We start from the raw sequence: 21967 nt of genomic DNA, 5'->3' as shown, positions 1-21967 counted from the left end.
GCAGAACACCAGCTGAGAGGAGACAGGAGTACCTGACCACCAGAAAAGAATATATAGAACCAAGCAAAATTCGGTAGGATGAAGGAACTAGGGGGAAAAACAAGAGTGTTAGTAGGACTGAACCTGCCCTCAGCAGGTGGGGGAATTGAATCAGGGGTCTGATCCCCACAGCGGGGCAATTGAGTCACAGGAGAAACACTTAAGGCTGAGAGTGAAACAGCTGGTCTGTGGCAGCCTAAATGGAATGAGAATCAGACAGTCCTTGCCAAAGCCATACATACCGTGGACAGGAACACTGGTCTCCTGGAAGGTGCAGAGGCTGGGAGCTGGAGTTTAGGGATTTTGGAGCAGTCCCAGGGTGAGGGCTGCTGTTGACTGCAGAGAGTCAGATTGAGAGGATGTGAAGGAAGAGATCTTGGTGGGAAATGCCTGGGGAGGAAAGCCGGGGAGCCATGGAAGCAAGGTGATACTGCTGAGTCACGCTTAGGGGGTGAAGCCATCATCATAGCCTCTCTCTTCCCAGGTGCCAGCATCAGCAGCTGAACAATAGAGAGGCTGACCCATCAAACACCTGACGCACTGAACTACAGAGTAGAATCCCACTCAGGGTGCTCCTTTAAGTGTCTGACGTGCAGATCTACAGAGTAGGATCCCAGCCAGGGGGGTCCCTCTATGTGCGTGAGGCACCAAACAACAGAGAAGGATTCCAGACAAGGGAGTCCTTTAAGTGCCTGAACAGGCGGAGCTTTGGAGAAAGACTGGCCAAAGAGGTCTTCTAATCGCCAGCTACAAGAGGCTTAACAAAAGACTCTGATAGGGCCATAACTCATGCAGCCGAGGCAGTCCGTGTCCCTGCACACTTGGCGCCACCAGGGTTCCCGCAAACCAAGCAGCTGTGCCACCTTCACACTCAGCCCTCACTGGGGCAGAGCTGCCACAGGCAAAAGAAAAAGTCTTGCGTCTATGCATGCAGGGTCGCTTCAGTTGTGTACAACTCTTTGCGACCCTGTAGACTGTGGCCTGCCAGGCTTCTCTGTCAGAGAGGGGGTTCTCCAGGCAAGAATGCTGGAGCCTATTGGCCAATACTGGTTGCCATGCCCTTCTAGAGCACTAGAAGGGCCCTAGCTGCCAGCCTCCCTGAGTACCTGGTGCCTCCAGAACCCCTGCGACCCAAGCATCTGTACCACCTCTACACCTGGCCCTCACAGGGGCAAACCCAAGCCCTCCAGGGCAGTCTCAGGAACTAAACTCCAGTGGATGGCCCACATGTGGAGGTGGAAATAAAACTACAATTGAAACCCAGTGGCAGTGTGGCTAAGGAAGAAGATCCAAAACCTTCCCACCAGTTGTACAAGCTGCAGATTAAATCCACATGATCAACTAAGCAGACTCTGTGATGATGGAATATATAAAAGGCCATTGAGAGCTCCCACAAAAGAAATCACACTAGCTCTGATAGCTGTGAACATTGAAGGCAAGAACACAGAGTGGGACCAGATTAGAATCTGAGCTGCCCCCACAGCAGGTCCAGAGATGAGCACAGTGTTGGAGGGCATCCTAGGGAAGTAAGGTGGACTATGACTCCCAGTGAGGGAAAGGACTCTGAGAGCAGTGACTCAATAAAAACATTTATTATACTTATTTTTTGACTTGCTCTGTAGGTTCTTTTGGAGAAGGTGATGGCACCCCATTCCAGTACTCTTGCCTGGCAAATCCCATGGATGGAGGAGCCAGGTAGGCCACAGTCCATGGTGTCGCTAAGAGTCAGACATGACTGAGCAATTTCACTTTCACTTTTCACTTTCATGCACTGGAGAAAGAAATGGCAACCCACTCCAGTGTTCTTGCCTGGAGAATCCCAGGGACGGGGAAGTCTGGTGGGCTGCCATCTATGGGGTCACACAGAGTCGGACATGACTGAAGTGACTTAGCAGCAGCAGCAGCAGTAGGTTCTTTCGGATTTTTTCCCCTTTTTTATCCTCCCCCCCCCCCGCCCCCACCACCGACCCCAATTGTAGTTGTCGATTTTATTGGCAGTAAGAAATCCAATTAAGCTTTTGAGCCTTTTTTTTTCCTCAGTCACATTTTTTATTGTTGCCATAAACCTCTGCCATTCCATTGGGCTTTTGCAGTTCTGTGGAGTTTTCCCCTTTTTTACGCTTTTCTCTTTTTTTAATTCTAATTTTTTAAACCTGTTATTATTTTTTCTACATTTATTCCTTTTTTTGCTTTTCCTACTGTTCTTTTCCCCTTTCAGTTAATCTTTAATGTATATAAATCTTCTTTATCTATGTCTATTTAACTTTGCATATCTATTCTTCCTTTCTTTTCTTTCTCTCCTTTCCTCTCAACATATTTGTTAGTTTTATTTTCATTGCTTTATTCCCCAATTGGCACCTTGCTTTAGTTTCATTTTCCAGTTTGTGCTTTAATTACTTTTGTTCCAGTAGATATAAATTTTAATATCCTTTGTTCTCCAGGTCAATCTATTGTACTTTATATTTGTCAAACTGTTTTGATTTTGATTATGGGTGGATATGTATATGTGTATATTCAGTCACACTTTCTATTGTTGTTATAAACCTCTGCCTCTACACTGGGCTTTTGCAGTTCTGTGGAGTTTTCCTTTTTTCCCCTTTTTTCTTTCTTCTTCCTTTTTTTCCTTTTCTTTTTTATATTTTTAGTTTTTTTAACCTTTTATATTTTTTCTACATTTATTCCTCTGTTTGCTTTTCCTACTGATCTTTTCCTCTTGCAGTAAATCTTTAATGTATATAAATCTTCTTCATCTACCTCTATTTAACCTTGCATATCTATTCTTTCTTTCCTATCCTCTCAACATGTTTGTTAGTTTTCTTTTAATTGCTTTATTCCCCACTTGGGGCCTTGCTTCAGTTTTGTTTTCCAGTTTGTGCTTAAGTTATTTTTGTTTGTAACTAGTAAATATAATTTTTGATTTCCTTTGTTCACTGGGTCAATCGACTGTACTTTGTTTTTGTTGGATTGTTTTCACTTTATTCAAGGGTGTATATGTATATGTGTATATTCCATTATTTTAATTATTATTTGCCTGATTTTGTAACTGTGATTTGTCTGGGGTTCACCTTTGGTTTCTTGTTTTTGGATATTTGTTTAATCTCACTTAATGCCATAACAAACCACTTGTGGAATCTTCATTCCCGACCAGAGATCAAGCCATGAGCTTTTGGAGGAGGAGCACTGACTCCAAGACCCTAGACTACCAGAGAACTAACCCTAGGGAGTATCAAATATTGACAACTCACACAAAGGAAACCACTTGAATACAAGACCCTGCATCACCCAACCACCCTGTGCACCCTGTGCAGGATGCTTCATCTAAATAACAAACAAAACAAAAATACAAACCCAAGTATCAGCAGACAGGATTACCACCTCACTCAGCCTTGCCTATCAGAGGAAAAACAAACAAACAAACAAAAAACTCAGCACACTGGGAAAACAGGTAAACCACTTGTAAAAGAATGAAACTAGAACACTTTCTAACACCATACACAAAAATAAACTCAAAATGGATTAAAGATCTAAACATAAGACCAGAAACTGTAAAATTCCTAGAGGAAAATATAGGCAAAACACACTCTGAGATAAATCACAGCAGGATCCTCTATGACTCACCTCCCAGAGTAATGGAAATAAAAGCAAAAATAAACAAATAGGACCTAGTTAATCTTAAAAGCTTTAGCACAATGAAGGAAACTATAAGCAAGGTGAAAAGACAGCCTTCAGAATGGGAGAAAATAATAGCAAAAGAAGCAACCAACAAAGAATTAATCTCAAAAATATACAAGCAGCTCCTGCAGCTCAATTCCAGAAAAATAAACGACCCAAGCAAAAAATGGGCCAAAGAACTAAACAGACATTTCTCCAAAGAAGACATACAGATGGCTAACAAACACTTGAAAAGATGCTCAACATCAATCATTATCAGAGAAATGCAAATCAAAACCACAATGAGGTACCATCTCACGCCAGTCAGAATGGCTGCTATCAAAAAGTCTACAAACAATACATGCTGGAGAGGGTGTGGAGAAAAGGGAACCCTCTTACACTGTTGGTGGGAATACAAACTAGTACAGCCACTATGGAGAACAGTGTTGAGATTCCTTTAAAAACTGGAAATAGAACTGCCATATGACCCAGCAATCCCACTGCTGGGCATACACACTGAGGAAACCAGAATTTAAAGAGACAATGTTCTGCAATGTTCATCGCAGCAGTGTTTATAATAGGCAAGACATGGAAGCAACCTCAATGTCCATCAGCAGACGAATGGATAATAAAGCTGTGGTACATATACACAATGGAATATTACTCAGCTATTAAAAAGAATGCATTTGAATCAGTTCTAATGAGGTGGATGAAACTGGAGCCTATCATACAGAGCGAAGTAAGTCAGAAAGAAAAACACCAATACAGTATATTAACACATATATATGGAATTTAGAAAGATGGTAATGATGACCCTATATGCGAGACATCAAAAGAGACACAGATGTATAGAACAGTCTTTTGAACTCTGTGGGAGAAGGCAAAGGTGGGATGATTTGAGAAAATAACATTGAAACATGTATATTTTCATATGTCAAACAGATCGCCAGCCCAAGTTCGATGCATGAGACAGGGCGCTCAGGGCTGGTGCACTGGGATGACCCTGACAGAATAACTTAAAAAATGAAAAGGCAGAGAAATACTGCATAAATAAAGGAACAAACTAGAAACACAGAAGTATAATAAATGAAGAGGAAATAGGCAAACTCCCTGAAAAAGAATTCAGAATAATGATAGTAAGGATGATCAAAAACCTTGAAAACAGAATGGAAAAAAATGCAAGAATCATTAACAAAGACCTAGAAGAGTTAAAGAATAAACATACAGAGACAAAGAACACAAAGGCTGAAATTAAAAACACTCTAGAAGGAATCAATATCAGAATATCTGCAGAGAAAGAACAAATCAGTGAGCTGGAAGATTAAGTGGTGGAAATAACTTCTGAAGAGCACAATAAAGTAGAAAGACTGAGAAGAGCTGAGGACAGTCTCAGAGACCTCTAGGACCATATAAAGTGCACCAACATTCGAATTATAGGGGTCCCAGAAGAAGAAGATAAAAACAAAGGGTATGAGAAAATTTTTGAAGAAATTATAGTTGAAAATTTCCCCAACATAGAAAAGGGAATAGTCAATGAAGTCCAAGAGGTGCAAAGAGTCTCATACAGGATAAACCCAAGGTGAAACATGCAAAGACACTACTGATTAAACTAACAAAGACTAAACACAAAGAAAGCATATTAAAAGCAGCAAGTAATATACAAGAGAAACCCCATATGCTTAACAGCTGACCTTTCAGCAGAAACTCTGCAGGCCAGAAGGGAATGGTAGGATATATTTAAAATATTGAAACGGAAAATTCTAAAACCAAGATTACTGTACTCAGCAAGAATCTCATTCAAAATTAATCGAGAAATAAAAAGCTTTTCAAACAAGTAAAAGTTAAGAGAATTCATTACCACCAAACCAGCTTTACAACAAATGTTAAAGGGACTTATATAGTCAAGAAATACAAGAGATGGAAAAGATCTACAAGATCAACCCCAAACAATCAAGAAAATACAATAGGAACATATATATCAATAATTACTTTAAATGTAAATGGATTAAATGCTGCAACCAGAACACACAGACTGGCTGAATGGATACAAAAACAAGACCCATATATATGCTACCTACAAGAAACCCACTTCAGACCTAAAGACACATGTAGACTGAAAGTGAGAGGAAGGAAAAATATATTACATGCAAGTGGGAAGCAAAACAGATCTGTAATAGCAATCCTCATATCAGACAAAATAGACCTTAAAATAAAGATTACAAGAGATAAGGAAGGATACTAGATAATGATCAAGGGATCAGTCCAAGAGGAAGACATAACAAGTGTAAATATCCAACATAGGAGCACCTCAATACATAAGACAAACACTAACAGACATAAAAGGAGAAATTGACAGTAACACAATAATAATAGGAGAATGTAAAACCCTACTCACATCAATGGACACATCATCAAAATAGAAAATAAATAAGAAAACACACGTTTTAAATTATTATTAGATGAGATGGATCTCATTAATATCTTCAGGACATTGCATCCAAATGCAGAAGAATACACCTTCTCAAGTGTACATGGAACATTCTCCAGGATAGACCACATCTTGGGTTACAAATCAAATCTCAGTAAATTTAAGAAAATTGAAACTGTATCAAACATCTTCTCCAACCACAATACTATGAGAATAAATATCAATTACAAGGAAAAAAGTGTAAGAAACACAAGGACATGGAGATTAAACAACACGCTTCTAAATAATCAACAGGTTCCTGAAGAAATCAAAAGGGAAATAAAAAAATTTCTAGACACAAATGACAATGAAAACACAACAACTCAAAACCTATGGGATGCAGCAAAAGCAGTTCTAAGAGGGAAGTTTATAGCAATACAATCGTACTTTAAGAAACAAGAAAAACATCGAATAGACAAACTATCTTTACATCTAAAACAACTGGGAAAAGAACAAAAACACCCCAAAATTAGAAGAAGGAAAGAAATCATAAAATTCAAGCAGAAATAAATGAAAAAATAATAGTAACGATTAATACAAGTAAAAGCTGGTTCTTTGAGAAGATAAACAAAATTGACAAACCTTTACCCAGACTCATCAAGAAAAAAAGAGAAGAATCAAATCAACAAAATTAGAAATGAAAAAGGGAGGTTACACCAGACAATGCAGATAAACAAAGGATTATAAGAGACCATTATGAACAACTATATGGCAATAAAATGGATAACCTGGAAGAAATGGACAGATTCTTAGAAAAATTAAATCTTTCAAAACTGAACCAGGAAGAAATAGAAATTATGATCAACCCAAGTACAAGCACTGACACTAAAGCTGAGATCAAAAATCCCCCCAAAAAAAACAAAAGCCCAGGACCAGATGGCTTCACAGGAGAATTCTATCAAACATTTAAGGAAGAGCTAATGCCTATTCTTCTAAAACTCTAAAAATTCCAGAGGAAGGAACAGTTCCAAACTCATTCTACAAGGCCACATCACCTGATACCAAAACCAGACAGAGACAACACAAAAAAGAAAACTACAGGCCAATATCACTGATGAACATAGGTGCAAAAATCCTCAACAAAATTTTAGCAAACAGAATTCAGCAACACATCAAAAACATGATCAAGTTTGGTTTATTCCAGGGATGCAAAGATTCCTCAATATATGAAAATCAATCAATGTGACACACCATATTAACAAATTGAAAGATAAAAACCATATAATCATCTCAATAGATGCAGGAAAATCCTTTGACAAAATTCAGCACCCATTTATGGTTAAAACCCTTATTAAATGGGCATAGAAGGAACCTACCTCAACATAGTAAAGGCAATATATGATAAGCCTACAGCAAACATTATTCTCAGTGGTGAAAACTGAAAGCATTCCCCCTAAGATCAGGAACAAGACAAGGGTGTCCACTTTCACCACTATCATTCAACATAGTTCTGGAAGTCCTAGCTACAGCAATTAGAGAAGAAAAAGAAATAAAAGGAAGCCAGATTGGAAAAGAAGAAATAAAGCTGCCACCCCTTGCGGATGACATGATACTGTACATAGAAAACCCTAAAGATAGTATCAGAAAATAACTAGAGCTAATCAGTGAATTTAGAAAAGCTGCAGGATACAAAATCAAGACACAGAAATCACTTGCATTTCTACATACTAACAAGGAAAAATCAGAAAGAGAAATTAAGGAATCAATCCCATGCACCATTGTAACAAAAAGAATTAAATATTTAGGAACAAACTTACCTAAGGAGACAAAAGTATTGTACACAGAAAAGTATAAGACACTAATGAAAGAAATAAAAGATGACATAAACAGATGGAGAGATATTCCATGTTCTTGGGTAGGAAGAATCAATATTGTGAAAATGACTATACTACCAAATGCAATCTACAGATTCATTGCAATCCCTATCGAATTACCAATGGCATTTTTCATAGAACTAGAACAAAAAATTTCACAGTTCATAAGGAAACACAAAAGACCCTGAATAGCCAAAGGAGTCTTGAGAAAGAAGAATGCAGCTGGAAGAATCAACCTTCATGACTTCAGATTATACTACAAAGCTACAGTCATCAAGACAGTATGGTACTGGCACAAAAGCCGAAATACAGACCCATGGAACAAGATAGAGAGCCCAGAAATAAACCCAGGCACCCATGGGTACCTTATTTTTGACAAAGGAGGCAAGAATATACAATGGGGCAAAAACAGCCTCTTCAATAAATGGTGCTGGGAAAATTGGATAGCTACATATAAAAGAATGTAATTAGAACACTTCCTAACACCATACACAAAGAGAAACTCAAAATGGATTAAAGACCTAAATATAAGACCAGAAAATATAAAACTCTTAGAGGAAAACATAGGCAGAACACTCAATGACATAAGTCAAAGCAAGATACTCTGACTCACCTCCTAGAGTAATGGAAATAAAAACAAAAGTATATAAGTGAGACTTGATTAAACCTAAATCTTTTGCACAGCAAAGGAAACCATAAGCAAGGTAAAAAGACAAACCTCAAAATGGGAGAAAATAATAGCAAATGATTAATTTGCTACAAAGTAGAAAATAACAAAGGATTAAATTCCATTGTATACAAGCAGCTCATACAACTCAATACCAGAAAAACAAACAAGCCAATCAAAAAGTGGGAAAAAGACCTCAGCAGACATTTCTCCAAAGAAGACATATAGTTGGCTAACACATGAAAAGATGCTCAACATTGCTCATTATTAGAGAAATGCAAATCAAAACTACAATGAGTTATCACCTCACACTGGTCAGAACGACCCTCATCAAAAAGTCTGCAAACAATAAATGCTGGAGAGGGTGCGAAGAAAAGGAAACACTCTTGCACTGTTGGTGGGAATGGAAATTGATACAGCTACTATGGAAGACACTATGTAGATTCTTTTAAAAACTAGGAATAAAACCACCATATGGCCCAGCAATCCCACTCCTAGGCATATACCCTGAGGAGACCAAAATCGAAAGAGACATATGCATCCCATTGTTCATTGCAGCACTATTTACAATAGCTAGAACATGGAAGCAACCTAGATTTCCATCGACAGATGAATGGATAAAGAAATCATGGTATTACTCAATGGAATATTACTCAGCCATAAAAAGGAACACATTTGAGTCAGTTCTAATGAGGTAGATGAACCTAGAACCTATTATACAGAGCGAAGTGAGTCAGAAAGGGAAAGATAAATACCATATTCAGAATCTAGAAAAATGGTACTGAAGAATTTATTTACATGACAACAATGGAGAAAAAGATATAGAGAATAGACATATGGACATGGGGAGAGAGGAGGAGAAGGTGTGATGTATGGAAAGAGTAACATGGAAACTTAAACTACCATATATAAAATAGATAGCCAAGAGGAATTTGCTGTATGGCTCAGGAAACTCAAACAGGGGCTCTGTATCAATCTCGAGGAGTGGGATGGGGAGGGAGATGGGAGGGAGGTTCAAAAGGGAAGGGATATATGTATACCTGTGGTTGATTCATGTTGAGGTTTGACAGAAAACAGCAAAATTCTGTAAAGGAATTACCTTTCAATAAAAAATAAATCAGTTATTTTTTAAAAATAGAAAAAGATAGATGTACTCCAGTGTTCAGGCTTCCCTGGTGACTTAGTGGTAAAGAATCCACCTGCAATGCAGAAGCTGCAGAACACCTGGGTTTGATCCCTAGGTCAGGAAGATCCCCTAGTGCATGGCAACCCACTCCAGTATTCTTGCCTGGAGAATACCTGGGACAGCAGAACATGGTGGGCCACACTCTTTGGGTCTCAAAGTGTTAGACATGACTGAAGTGACCTAGCATGCACACATCCACCCCAATGTTCAATTCAGCACTATTTACAATAGCTAGGACATGGAAGCAACCTAGATGTCCATCAACAGATGAATGGATAAAGAAGCTATAGTGTATATATACAATGGACAGTTACTCAGCCATTAAAAGGAACCTTTTTGAGTCATTGCTAATAAAGTGAATGAACCTAAAGCCTATTATACAGAGTAAAATAAGTCAGAAAAAGAGAAATAAATATTGTATATTAACACATTATAATGCATTAATTAATACATTATTGCATATATGGGGCTTCCCCAGTGGCTCAGCTGGTAAAGAACCCACCAGCCAACTCAGAAGATTAAAGAGATGCAGGTTGAATCCCTGGGTTGGAAAGAGGCCCTGAAGAAGGAAAAGGCAACCTACTCCAGTATTCTTACTGGAGAAATCCCATGGACAGTGGAGCCTGGCAGGCTACAGTCCATAGGATTGCAAAGATTTGGACACAAGTGAGCAACTGAACAACAATCAAAAGTGGGTAGAAGACCTAAACAGACATTTCTCCAAAGAAGACATGCAAATGGCTAATAAACACATGAAAATATGCTCAACATTTCTCATTATTCAGTTCAGTTCAGTTCAGTCACTCAGTCGAGTCCGACTCTTCGCGACCCCATGAATCGCACCACGCCAGGCCTCCCTGTCCATCACCAACTCCCGGAGTTCACTCAGACTCACGTCCATCGAGTCAGTGATGCCATCCAGCCATCTCATCCTCTGTCGTCCCCTTCTACTCCTGCCCCCAATCCCTCCCAGCATCAGAGTTTTTTCCAATGAGTCAACTCTTCGCATGAGGTGGCCAAAGTACTGGAGTTTCAGCTTTAGCATCATTCCTTCCAAAGAAATCCCAGGGCTGATCTCCTTCAGAATGGACTGGTTGCATCTCTTTGCAGTCCAAGGGACCCTCAAGAGTCTTCTCCAACACCACAGTTCAAAAGCATCAATTCTTCAGCGCTCAGCCTTCTTCACAGTCCAACTCTCACATCCATACATGACCACAGGAAAAACCATAGCCTTGACTAGACAGACCTTTGTTGGCCAAGTAATGTCTGCTTTTGAATATGCTATCTAGGTTGGACATAACTTTCCTTCCAAGGAGAAAGCGTCTTTTAATTTCATGGCTGCAGTCACCATCTGCAGTGATTTTGGAGCCCCAAAAAATAAAGTCTGACACTGTTTCCACTGTTTCCCCATCTATTTCCCATGAAGTGATGGGATCGGATGCCATGATCTTCATTTTCTGAATGTTGAGCTTTAAGCCAACTTTTTCACTCTCCACTTTCACTTTCATCAAGACGCTTTTTAGTTCCTCTTCACTTTCTGCCATAAGGGTGGTGTCATCTGCATATCTGAGGTTATTGATATTTCTCCTGGCAATCTTGATTCCAGCTTGTGTTTCTTCCAGTCCAGCATTTCTCATGATGTACTCTACATATAAGTTAAATAAGCAGGGTGATGATATACAGCCTTGATGTACTCCTTTTCCTATTTGGAACCAGTCTGTTGTTCCATGTCCAGTTCTAACTGTTGCTTCTTGACCTGCATACAGATTTCTCAAGATTTCTCATTATTAGAGAAATGCAAATCAAAACTACAATGAGATATCACCTCACACTGGTCAGAATGGCCCTCATCAAAAACTCTACAAACAATAAATGCTGGAGAGGGTGTGGAGAAAAGGGAATGAATGCTCTTGCACTATTGGTGGGAATATAAATTGATACAGCCACTATGGAAGACAGTATGGAGACTCCTTTAAAAACTAGGAATAAAACCACCATATATGACCCAGAAATCCCACTCCTAGGCATACACCCCAAGGAAACCAAAATTGAGAATGGCCAATGTACCCCAATGCTCATTGCAGCACTATTTGCAATAGCTATATCACGGAAGCACCCTAGATGTCCACTGACAGATGAATGGAAAAAGAAGTTGTGGTACATGGAATGGAATAAACAATGGAATACTGCTGCTGCTGCTGCTGCTAAGTCACTTCAGTCGTGTCTGACTCTGTGCGACCCCAAAGACGGCAGCCCACCAGGCTCCCCCATCCCTGGGATTCTCCAGGCAAGGACACGGGAGTGGGTTGCCATGTCCTTCTCCAATGCATGAAAGTGAAAAGTGAAAGTGAAGTTGCTCAGTCGTGTCTGACCCTCAGCGACCCCATGGACTGCAGCCTACCAGGCTCCTCCATCCATGGGATTTTCCAGGCAAGAGTACTGGAGTGGGGTGCCATCGCCTTCTCTGACAATGGAATAGTACTCAGCCATAAAAAGGAATGCATTTCATTCAGTTCTAATGAGGTGGATGAACCTAGAGCATATTATACAGAATGAAGTAATTCAGAAAGAGAAAAACAAGTACTGTATATTCATGTATACATATATGGAATCTAGAAAGATGGTAGTGATGAACCTATTTGCAGGGAACCAGTGGAAAGGCAGACATAGAGAAACAACTTGTGGACACAAGTTGGGGAAGGAGAGTGTGGGACAAATGGAGAGAGTGGTATGGAACCATATACACTATCATATAGATAGCAAAATAGATAGCCAGTGGGAATTTGCTATATGATTCAGGGAACTCAAACCAGGCCTCTCTGACAACCTAGAAGGGTGACATGGGGTGGGAGGTGGGCTGCTGCTGCTAAGTCACTTCAGTCATGTCCAACTCTGTGCGACCCCATAGACGGCAGCCCACCAGGCTTCCCTGTCCCTGGGATTCTCCAGGCAAGAACACTGGAGTGGGTTGCCATGTCCTTCTCCAATGCGTGAAAGTGAAGTCGTTCAGTCATGTCTGACTCTCAGCAACCCCATGGACTGCAGCCCACCAGGCTCCTCCGTCCATGGGATTTTCCAGGCAAGAGTACTGGAGTGGGGTGCCATTGCCTTCTCCGGGGAGGTGGGAGCAAGATTCAAAAGGGAGGGGATATATGTGTACCTTTGGCTGATTCATGTTGGTGTATGACAGAAACCAGCATACTATTGTGAAGCAATCCTTTAACTAAAAGTAAATTAATTTTAAAAATCAGTTGCCTTTGTATACACTAATAATATATTATTTGAAAGTTCAGTTCAGTTCAGTTGCTCAGTCATGTTCAAACCTTTGCAACCACATTGACTGCAGCACACCAGGCCTCCCTGTCCATCATCAACTCCCAGAGTTTACTCAAACTCATGTCTATTGAGTCGGTGATGCCATCCAACCATCTCATCCTCTGTTGTCCCCTTCTCCTTCTGCCTTAAATCTTTCCCAGCATCAAGGTCTTTTCCCGTGAGTCAGTTCTTCACATCAGGGGGCCAAAGTATTGGAGTTTCAGCTTCAGCATCAGTCCTTCCAATGAATATTCAGGACTGATTTCCTTTAGGATTGACTGGTTGGATCTCCTGGCTGTGCAAGGGACTCTCAAGGGTCTTCTTCAACACCACAGTTCAAAAGCATCAATTCTTTGGCACTCAGCTTTCTTTATAGTCCAACTCTCATATCCATACATGACTGCTGGAAAAACCATACCTTTGACTAGACAGACCTTTGTTGGCAAAGTAATGTCTCTGCTTTTTAATATGCTGTCTAGGTTGGTCATAACTTTTCTTCCAAGAAGTAAGTGTCTTTTAATTTCATCACTGCAGTCACCATCTGCAGTGATTTTTGGAGCCCCCAAAAATAAAGTCTGTCACTGTTTCCATTGTTTCCCCATCTATTTGCCATGAAGTGATGGGACCAGATGCCATGATCTTAGTTTTCTGAATGTTGAGTTTTAAGCCAACTTTTTCCACTTTCCTTTTTCACTCTCATCAAGAGGCTCTTTGGTTTTTCTTCACTTTCTGCCATAAGGGTGGTGTCATCTGCATATCTGAGGTTATTGATAGTTCTCCCAGCAATCTTGATTCCAGTTTGTGTTTCATCCAGCCCAGCATTTCTCATGATGTACTCTGCACATAAGTTAAATAAGCAAGATGACAATATACAGACTTGACGTACTCCTTTCCCAATTTGGAACCAATCTGTTGTTCCATGTCCAGTTCTAACTGTTGCTTCCTGACCCGCATTCAGATTTCTTAGGAGGCAGGTCATGTGGTCTGGAATTCCCATCTCTTTAAGAATTTTCCAGTTTGTTGTGATCCACACAGTCAAAGGCTTTGGCATAGTCAATAAAGCAGAAATAGATGTTTTTCTGGAAATTAATAAAACAATTCTATTTACAAGTTGCATCAAACAGAATTAAATTACCTGGGAATGAACCTAATCAAGAAGGTAAAAGAGTCATACTTGGAAAATGAATAAATTGATGAAAGAAATTGAAGGTGACAAACAGATGGAAAAATATACATGTTCATGGATTGGAAGAATTAATATTGTGAAAATGACCATATTACTCAAGATGATCTAAAGATCTGATGCAATCCTTATTGAAGTACCAATAGCATATTTCACTAAACTGGAACAAAGAATCCTAAATTTTCTATGGCATCACAGAAATACATACAAGCTTGAGTACTTAAAACAGTTTGAGAAAGAAGCGGGAAGTATCACACATCCTGATATCATACTATACTGAAAAGCTACACTAATCAAAACAGTATGTTACTGGCACAAAAACATCACTAATCATCAGGGAAATGCAAATCAAAACCACAATGAGATATCACCTTACATCTGTCAGAATGATTATTATCAAAAAAGACTACAAAACACAAATGTTGGTGAGGATGTGGAGAAAAGTGAACACTCCAGCATTGTTGGTGGGGATGCAAATTGGTGCAGCCAATATGGAAAACAGTATGGAAGTTCCCCCAAATTTAAAAATATAATTGTCATAAGATTCAGCAACTCCACTTCAGAGTATTTATCCAATGAAAATGAAGACACTAATTCGAAAAGATGTGTGCACTTCAATGTTTACTGCCACATTATTTGCAATACCCAAGATAGTAAAGCAACCTGAGGGTCCATCAACAGATGAATGAATAAAGAAGATATGGTACTGTATCTCAATAATTTAAAAAAAATTTAATACATTGAATTGGATTCAATTGGATGGAAATGAAAATAAATCATATGAAAATTTGAGGGACAAAGCTAAAGCAGTGTTAACATGAATGGTTCCACATTTGTAATCAACCAATGTAATTCATCACATCAACAGACTGAAAAAGAAATAACATATAATTATATCAACTGATACAGAAAAGCATTTGACAAAATTTCAACATCCATTGATGATATATAAAAAAAAATAATAATAATAATGCTCAGGCTTCCTTGGTGGCTCAGAGTTAAAGAATCCGCCTGTCAATGCAAGAACCACAGGTTCAATCCCTCATCTGGGAAGATGCCAGGAAGTAACTAAACCTGTATACCAAAACTATTGAGCCTGTGCTCTAGAGCCCAGGAATTTTAACTATTGAGCCCATGTGCCACAACTACTGAAGCCCACACATCCTAGAGCCTGTGCTCTGTAACAAGAGAAGCTTCTGCAATGAGAAGCCCTAGACCTCAACTAGAGAGTAGCCACCACTCACCACAACTAGAGAAAAGCCCACACCGCAGTGAAGATCCAGCATGGGCCAAATTAAAAAAATAAATTTAAAAAAATACTCAGGATAATAATGATAGAAATTTTTTTGATTTGACCAACAGCATCTAAAAAAGAAACTACAACTAATATTACACAAAATGGTGAAAGACAATGTTTTCTCCTGAGATATGGAACACGGCAAGAATTCCACTTTCATCACTTCAATTAAATACTATACTAGAAATTCTCACCAGTACAATGGGAAAACAAAATAAAAATCATATATATTGAAAATGTAGAAATTAAACTGTTAAAATTTGCAGAAGGCAAAGTAATCTACATAGAACATTCCAAGATATTCACATCTGAATTTAGAGTTTCAAAGAATAACAAGGAGAGAGAGATAAGAAAGCCTTTCTAAGTGAATAAGGCAAAGAAATAGATCAAAATAATAGAATGGGAAAGACTAGAGATCTCTTCAAGAAAACTAGAGATACCAAGGGAACATTTAGTGCAAAGATGGGCACAATAAAGGACAGAAATGGTAAGAACCTAACAGAAGCAGAAGATATTAAGAAGAGATAGTAAGAATACACAGAAGAACTATAGAAAAAAGGTCTTAATGACCTAGATAACCATGATGGTGTGATCACTCACCTAGAGCCAGACATCCTGGAATGCGAAGTCAAGTGGGCCTTAGGAAGCACCACTACAAACAAAACTACTGGAAGTTATAGGATTCCAGCTGAGCTATTTCAAATCCTAAAATATGACGCTGTTAAAGTGCTGCACTTAATATGCCAGCAAATTTGGAAAAATCAGCAGTAGCCACAGGACTGGCAATGGTCAATTTTCATTCCAAACCCAAATAAAGACAATGCCAAAGGTTGCTCCAATTACTGCACAGTCACACTCATTTCACATGCTAGCAAGGCAATGCTCAAAATCTTTGAAGCTGGGCTTCAATATTATGTGAACCAAGATCTTCCAGATGTACAAGCTGGATTTAGAAAAGGCAGGGAACCAGAAATCAAATTGCCAACATTTGTCAGATCCTGGAAAAAGCAAGGGAATTCCAAAAAACATCTACTTCTGCTTCATTGACTATGCTAAAGCCTTTGACTGTGTGGATCACAACAAACTGTGGAAAATTCTTAAAGAGATAGGGATACCAGACCCCCTTACATGCCTCCTGAAAAATGTGTGTGCAGGTCAAGAAGCAACAGTTAGAACTGGACATGGAACAACTGACTGGATCAAAATTGGGAAAGGAGTATGACCAAGCTGTATATTGTCACCTTGTTTATTTAACTTATATGCAGAGTACATCACATAAAAGGCTGGGTTGGATGAAGCACAAGCTTGAATCAAGATTGCTGGGAGAGGGGACTTCCCTGGTGGTCCAGTGGCTGAGACTCCAAGCTCCCAATGCAGGGGGCCTGGGTTTGATCCCTGGTCAAGGAACTAGATCTCACACGCCACAACTAAGAGTTCGCATGCCCCAACTAAGATCCGGTACAGCCAAAAAGTTGGTAAATAAATAAATAAATAACTAAGCAGGCATTACTTTGCTGACAAAGGTCCATAAAGTCAAAGCTATGGTTCTTCAAGTAGTCATATATGGATGTGAGAGTTGGACCATAAGGAAGGCTGAGGGCCAATGAGTTGATGCTTTCAATCTGTGATGCTGGAGAAGACTCTTGAGAGTTCCTTTGACAGCAAGGAGATCAAACCAATCAATCCTAAAGGAAAGGAATTCTGAATATTCATTGGAAGAACTGATGCTGAAGCTGAAGCTCCAATAATTTGGCCACCTGATGCAGAGTTGACTCATTAGAAAACACCCTGATGCTGGGAAAGGTTGAAGGCAGAGGAGAAGGGGACGGCAGAGGACGAGATGGTTGGATGGCATCATCAACTCAGCGGACATGAGTTTGAGCAAACTCTAGGAGATGGTGAAGGACAGGGAGGTCTGGCGTGCTGCAGTCCATTGGGTCACAAAGAGTTGGACATGACTGAGCGACTGAAAAACAACACTGATGAGAAAGACATCTTTTTTTGGTGTTAGTTCTAGAAGGTCAGAGGTCTGCATAGAACCGTTTGGTTTCTTCAGCGTTAATGGTTGGGGCATAGACTTGGACTGCTGTGATTTTGAATAGTTTGCCTTGGTAACGAATCGAAGTAATTCTGTTGTTTTTGAGATTGCATCTAAGTACTGCAGTTCAGACTCTTGTTGACTATGAGGGTTACTCCATTTCTTCTAAAGAATTCTTGCCCACAGTAGTAGGTATATGGTCATCTGAATTAAATTCACCCATTCCAGTCCATTTTAGTTCACTGATTCCTAAAATGTCGATGTTCACTCTTGCCATCTCCCGTTTGACCACTTTGAATTTACCTTGAGTAATGGACCTAACATTCCAGGTTCCTATGCAATATTGTTCTTTATAGCATCAGACTTTACTTTCACCACCAGACACATCCACAACTGGGCGTCATTTCTGATTGGCTCAGCCTCTTCCTTCCTTCTGGAGCTATTTCTCTGCTCTTCTCTCGTAGCATATTGGACACCTACCAACCTGGAGGGGATTCATCTTTCAGTGTCATATCTTTTTGCCTTTTCATCCTGTTCATAGGGTTCTCAAGGCAAGAATACTAAAGTGGTTTGCCATTCCCTTCTTCAATAGACAATGTCTTGTCAGAACTTTCCACCATGACCCATCTGTCTTGGGTTGCCCTACATAGCATTTGCTCATAATTTATTAAGTTAAACAAAGCTGTTATCCATATGGTCATTTTTGTTAGTTTTCTGTGATTGTGGTTTTCATTCTGTCTGATAGATTAGGATAAGAGGCTTGTGCAAGCTTCCTGATGGGAGAGACTGGCTGTGGAGAAAACTGGGTCTTGCTTTGGTGGGCAAGGCCATGTTCATTAAATCTTTAATCCAACTTTATGCTGATGGGTGGGACTGTGTTCCCTCCCTGTAGTTTGGCCTTGATGGCAAACCATGGTAGGGGTAATGGTAACCTCCTCCAAAGGGACTTATGCTAGCACTCTGTGCCTCCCAGGACTGCTGCTGTCAGTGCTCCTGACCAGCAGCAGGCCACTGTTGACCCATGCCTCTGCTGGAGACTCCCAAACACTCACAGACAAGTCTTACTCAGTCTCTTGTAGCATCACTGCTCCTTTCCCATGGGTCCTGGTGTGTGCAAAGGTTTGTTTGTGCCCTCCAAGAATCTCTGTTTCCCTAGGCCTGTGGAAGTTCTGTAATCAAATCCTGCTGACCTTCAAAGTTAGATTCCTTGGGAATTCTTAGTCCCTTTGCTGGGATCCCTAGGTTGGAAAGTCTGTTGTGGGGCCTAGAACTTTCACAACAGTGTAAGAACTTCTTTGGTATAATTGTTCTCCAGTTTTATTTGTAACTGATCAAACCTGGGATCAACCCAATGTCCCTTCAACTGGGGAATGGATAAGCTAATGATGGTACATTCATGCAATGGAGTATAACTCAGGTAAGGGACTATTAAACCCAACAATGTAGATGAATCTCGAATGTATTATGCTTAGTGAAAGAATCCTGTATCCAAAGGCTCCATATTGTATAATTTCATTTATATGACATTCTCCAAAAGATAAAACTATAAGGAGAAAGAACAAATCAGGGTTGCCATGAGTCAGAAGTAGGGAAGTTTTTACTATAAAGTAGCCAGTATGAATTTGACAGGGGAGGGCAAAGGGTAATGGAACAGTTCTGTACCTTAACTGTGTTGGTTACACAACTCTATGCATTTGTCAACGCTTATTGAACTGTACACCAGACATTAGTTATTCTATGTAAAATTTTTAACAAAAAGTTTAAAACATAAAGCATAAAAGAGCTTCCCAGGTGACTTAAAGGTAAAGATTCTGCCTACCAATGCAGGAGATGCAGAAGACATGGGTTTAATCCCTGGGTCGGGAATATCCCCTGGAGAAGGAAATGGCCACCCACTCCAGTATTCTTGCCTGGATAATCCCATGAAGAGAGGAGTCTGGCAAGCTACAGTCCATAGAGTAAAAAACAATTGAACACGACTGAGCACACAAACACTGTGGCAATGGCATAAAATAAGCCTGCATGCTGTATGATTCTTTTTACATGACATTCATATTAAGGTAAAACCATAGGAGCAGAAAAAAAAAGATCAGTGGATCTGAGGGTGGGGGTAGGGGTTGACTACAAAGGGCTCCGAGAGTTTGGAGGTGATGCAAACTATCACATATCTTGATAGTGATGGTAGTTCACTACTGTATATATTTGTGCAAACTCACAGAACTTACACTATAAAGGGTAAACTTTATCGTATATAAATTATACTATTAAGGCAAGAGGGAAAAGACTCGAGAAACATTTTTAAAAAGCTGTGGGGATCTCCCTGGTAGTACAGTGGCTAGAAATCTGCCTAGCAATTCAAGGAACATGCGTTTGATCCCTGGTTAAGATCCCACATGTCACAAGAGCAACTAAGCCTGTGTACCACAACCACTGAGACTGTGTTCTGCAACTACTGAAGCCCACATCAGGCTCTAGGCATGTGGGCTTCAGTAGTTGCAGAACACAGTCTCAGTGGTTGTGGTACACAGGCTTAGTTGCTCTTGTGACACGCAGAACCTTAACCAGGGATCATTGGCTGCACTGGGTCTTCATTGCTTTGCTCATGCTTTCTCTAGTTGTGGCCAGTGAGGTGTATTCTTCATTGCAGTGGTTCTCAGGCTCTAGGCATGTGGGCTTCAGTAGTTGCAGAGCACAGTCTCAGTGGTTGTGGTACACAGGCTTAGTTGCTCTTGTGACATGTGGAATCTTAACCAGGGATCAATTGTGATATGATGTAGAAAATCTGGAATCCCAAATTCTTATCCTGACATGAGTACCTTAGTTCTTCTCTTTGACTTGGACCAAATTTTGTTTCCTTGCTGTTTCTTCCTTATCAAGATACCTAGTACTTTATCTCTCAGGAGCACTAGAAAAGATTTATGAAGTTAAATTATGAATTGTCATATGGTTATTAAATGGCCTTAGCTGTCCTAGTACCCAATTTTTCACTGAGGCACTATTATCTTTCAGGAGTTTGCTAAGGTAGTGTGAAGTTGGCCCCCATTAAAGGATATATGGAGCAGAATTTTAGCAAGACTCTATTTTTAAAGCCAAAAAAGAGAATGCATTTAAAATTTTGATTAACAGAGGCTGGCACACCATAGGTACTTAATCAATGTTAAGGAGGCAGTACAGTGCAGAGTAAAGGGCCTGGCATAGTTTTGATAACACCTAGGTTCCAATATACATGTATGTTGTCTTGCCTACTTCCTGACAACTTTGAGCCTACTATCTTTCATGTGGAGAGACTAACCTCTTACCGGAAGAATTGCATTGAATGTTAAGGGAGGTATCAGGGTATAGTGCTCAAGCAGTATGTAATTCTCTCCTCTGGCTGTCCCAGAATGCAGGAGTGGTCTGCACTTCCCTGCCAATCCTGCAGCCAAGAGCTCATCAGTCCATTACATGGTTCTAGTCTTAGGATTTGAATAGGTAAATTAGAGGGTGACAGCAAGAAGCAAGGCTAAGCTGTGAATGTGGTTCCAAAGATGAGGATGTGGAAGTTTGGGGCAGACTGCAGTCTAAGACCCATTCCCTTCAAATGTGTCCAGTCTCTGGTAGACTGCTGGGAACTGAGGTCCTAAGCATGACTCAAACAAGCTCTGGTAAAGTAAAATTTGTGTTTCTGTTGCCATCATTTACCCAAGTTCCTTAATGAGGAATGTTGACACTGCCTGGGCCTTTGTCTGATAGGGCAGACTCCTCCAGAAGAGGCAGCTAACAGTTTTAAGGGGTATAATGTTTAGAAAACACTGGGAAAGGAGTTGGTGGCTCTTGAGGATGCAGCCTATGAATAAATGACACCAAAACTCTTTTGAATCAAATGCTGGTACTGGGTGAGACATGGTGACACAAGGATGGGGCCCAGCCAGAGTACATCAATCAGTTCAAGGGATTCCAACTCAGTCTGCCCAGAAATGCCCCATAACAAGCACCTACCAACAGGTGCCTTATTTTCCCTGTGTGAACAAACAGTGCTTACCACACCTCAAACCAGCCAGGCTTGTGTGTTGTCTTCTTTCCTCTATCGTATCCCTAGATCCTTCCAGAGTATCAGAAGGCTCATTACTGTTCCCTTTACTCCCACTGCCACAGCAAGGATCTGTGGACTTGGGTGGGAGGAAGATGTGTGGCCTGCAGCCCATAGCAGGGATGTCTTACTGCTAAGCTCTGTTGTGGACTGGTAGAGAAATCATCACACACACACACACACACACACACACACACACACACAAGGAATCCCCAGATATACAGCAGCCTAGCCTCTAGTT

Source organism: Bos indicus, chromosome X (assembly GCF_029378745.1).
Source record: "Bos indicus isolate NIAB-ARS_2022 breed Sahiwal x Tharparkar chromosome X, NIAB-ARS_B.indTharparkar_mat_pri_1.0, whole genome shotgun sequence".
NCBI classification, from domain to species: Eukaryota; Metazoa; Chordata; class Mammalia; order Artiodactyla; family Bovidae; genus Bos; species Bos indicus.
Note: the sequence above shows the minus strand (reverse complement) of the source record.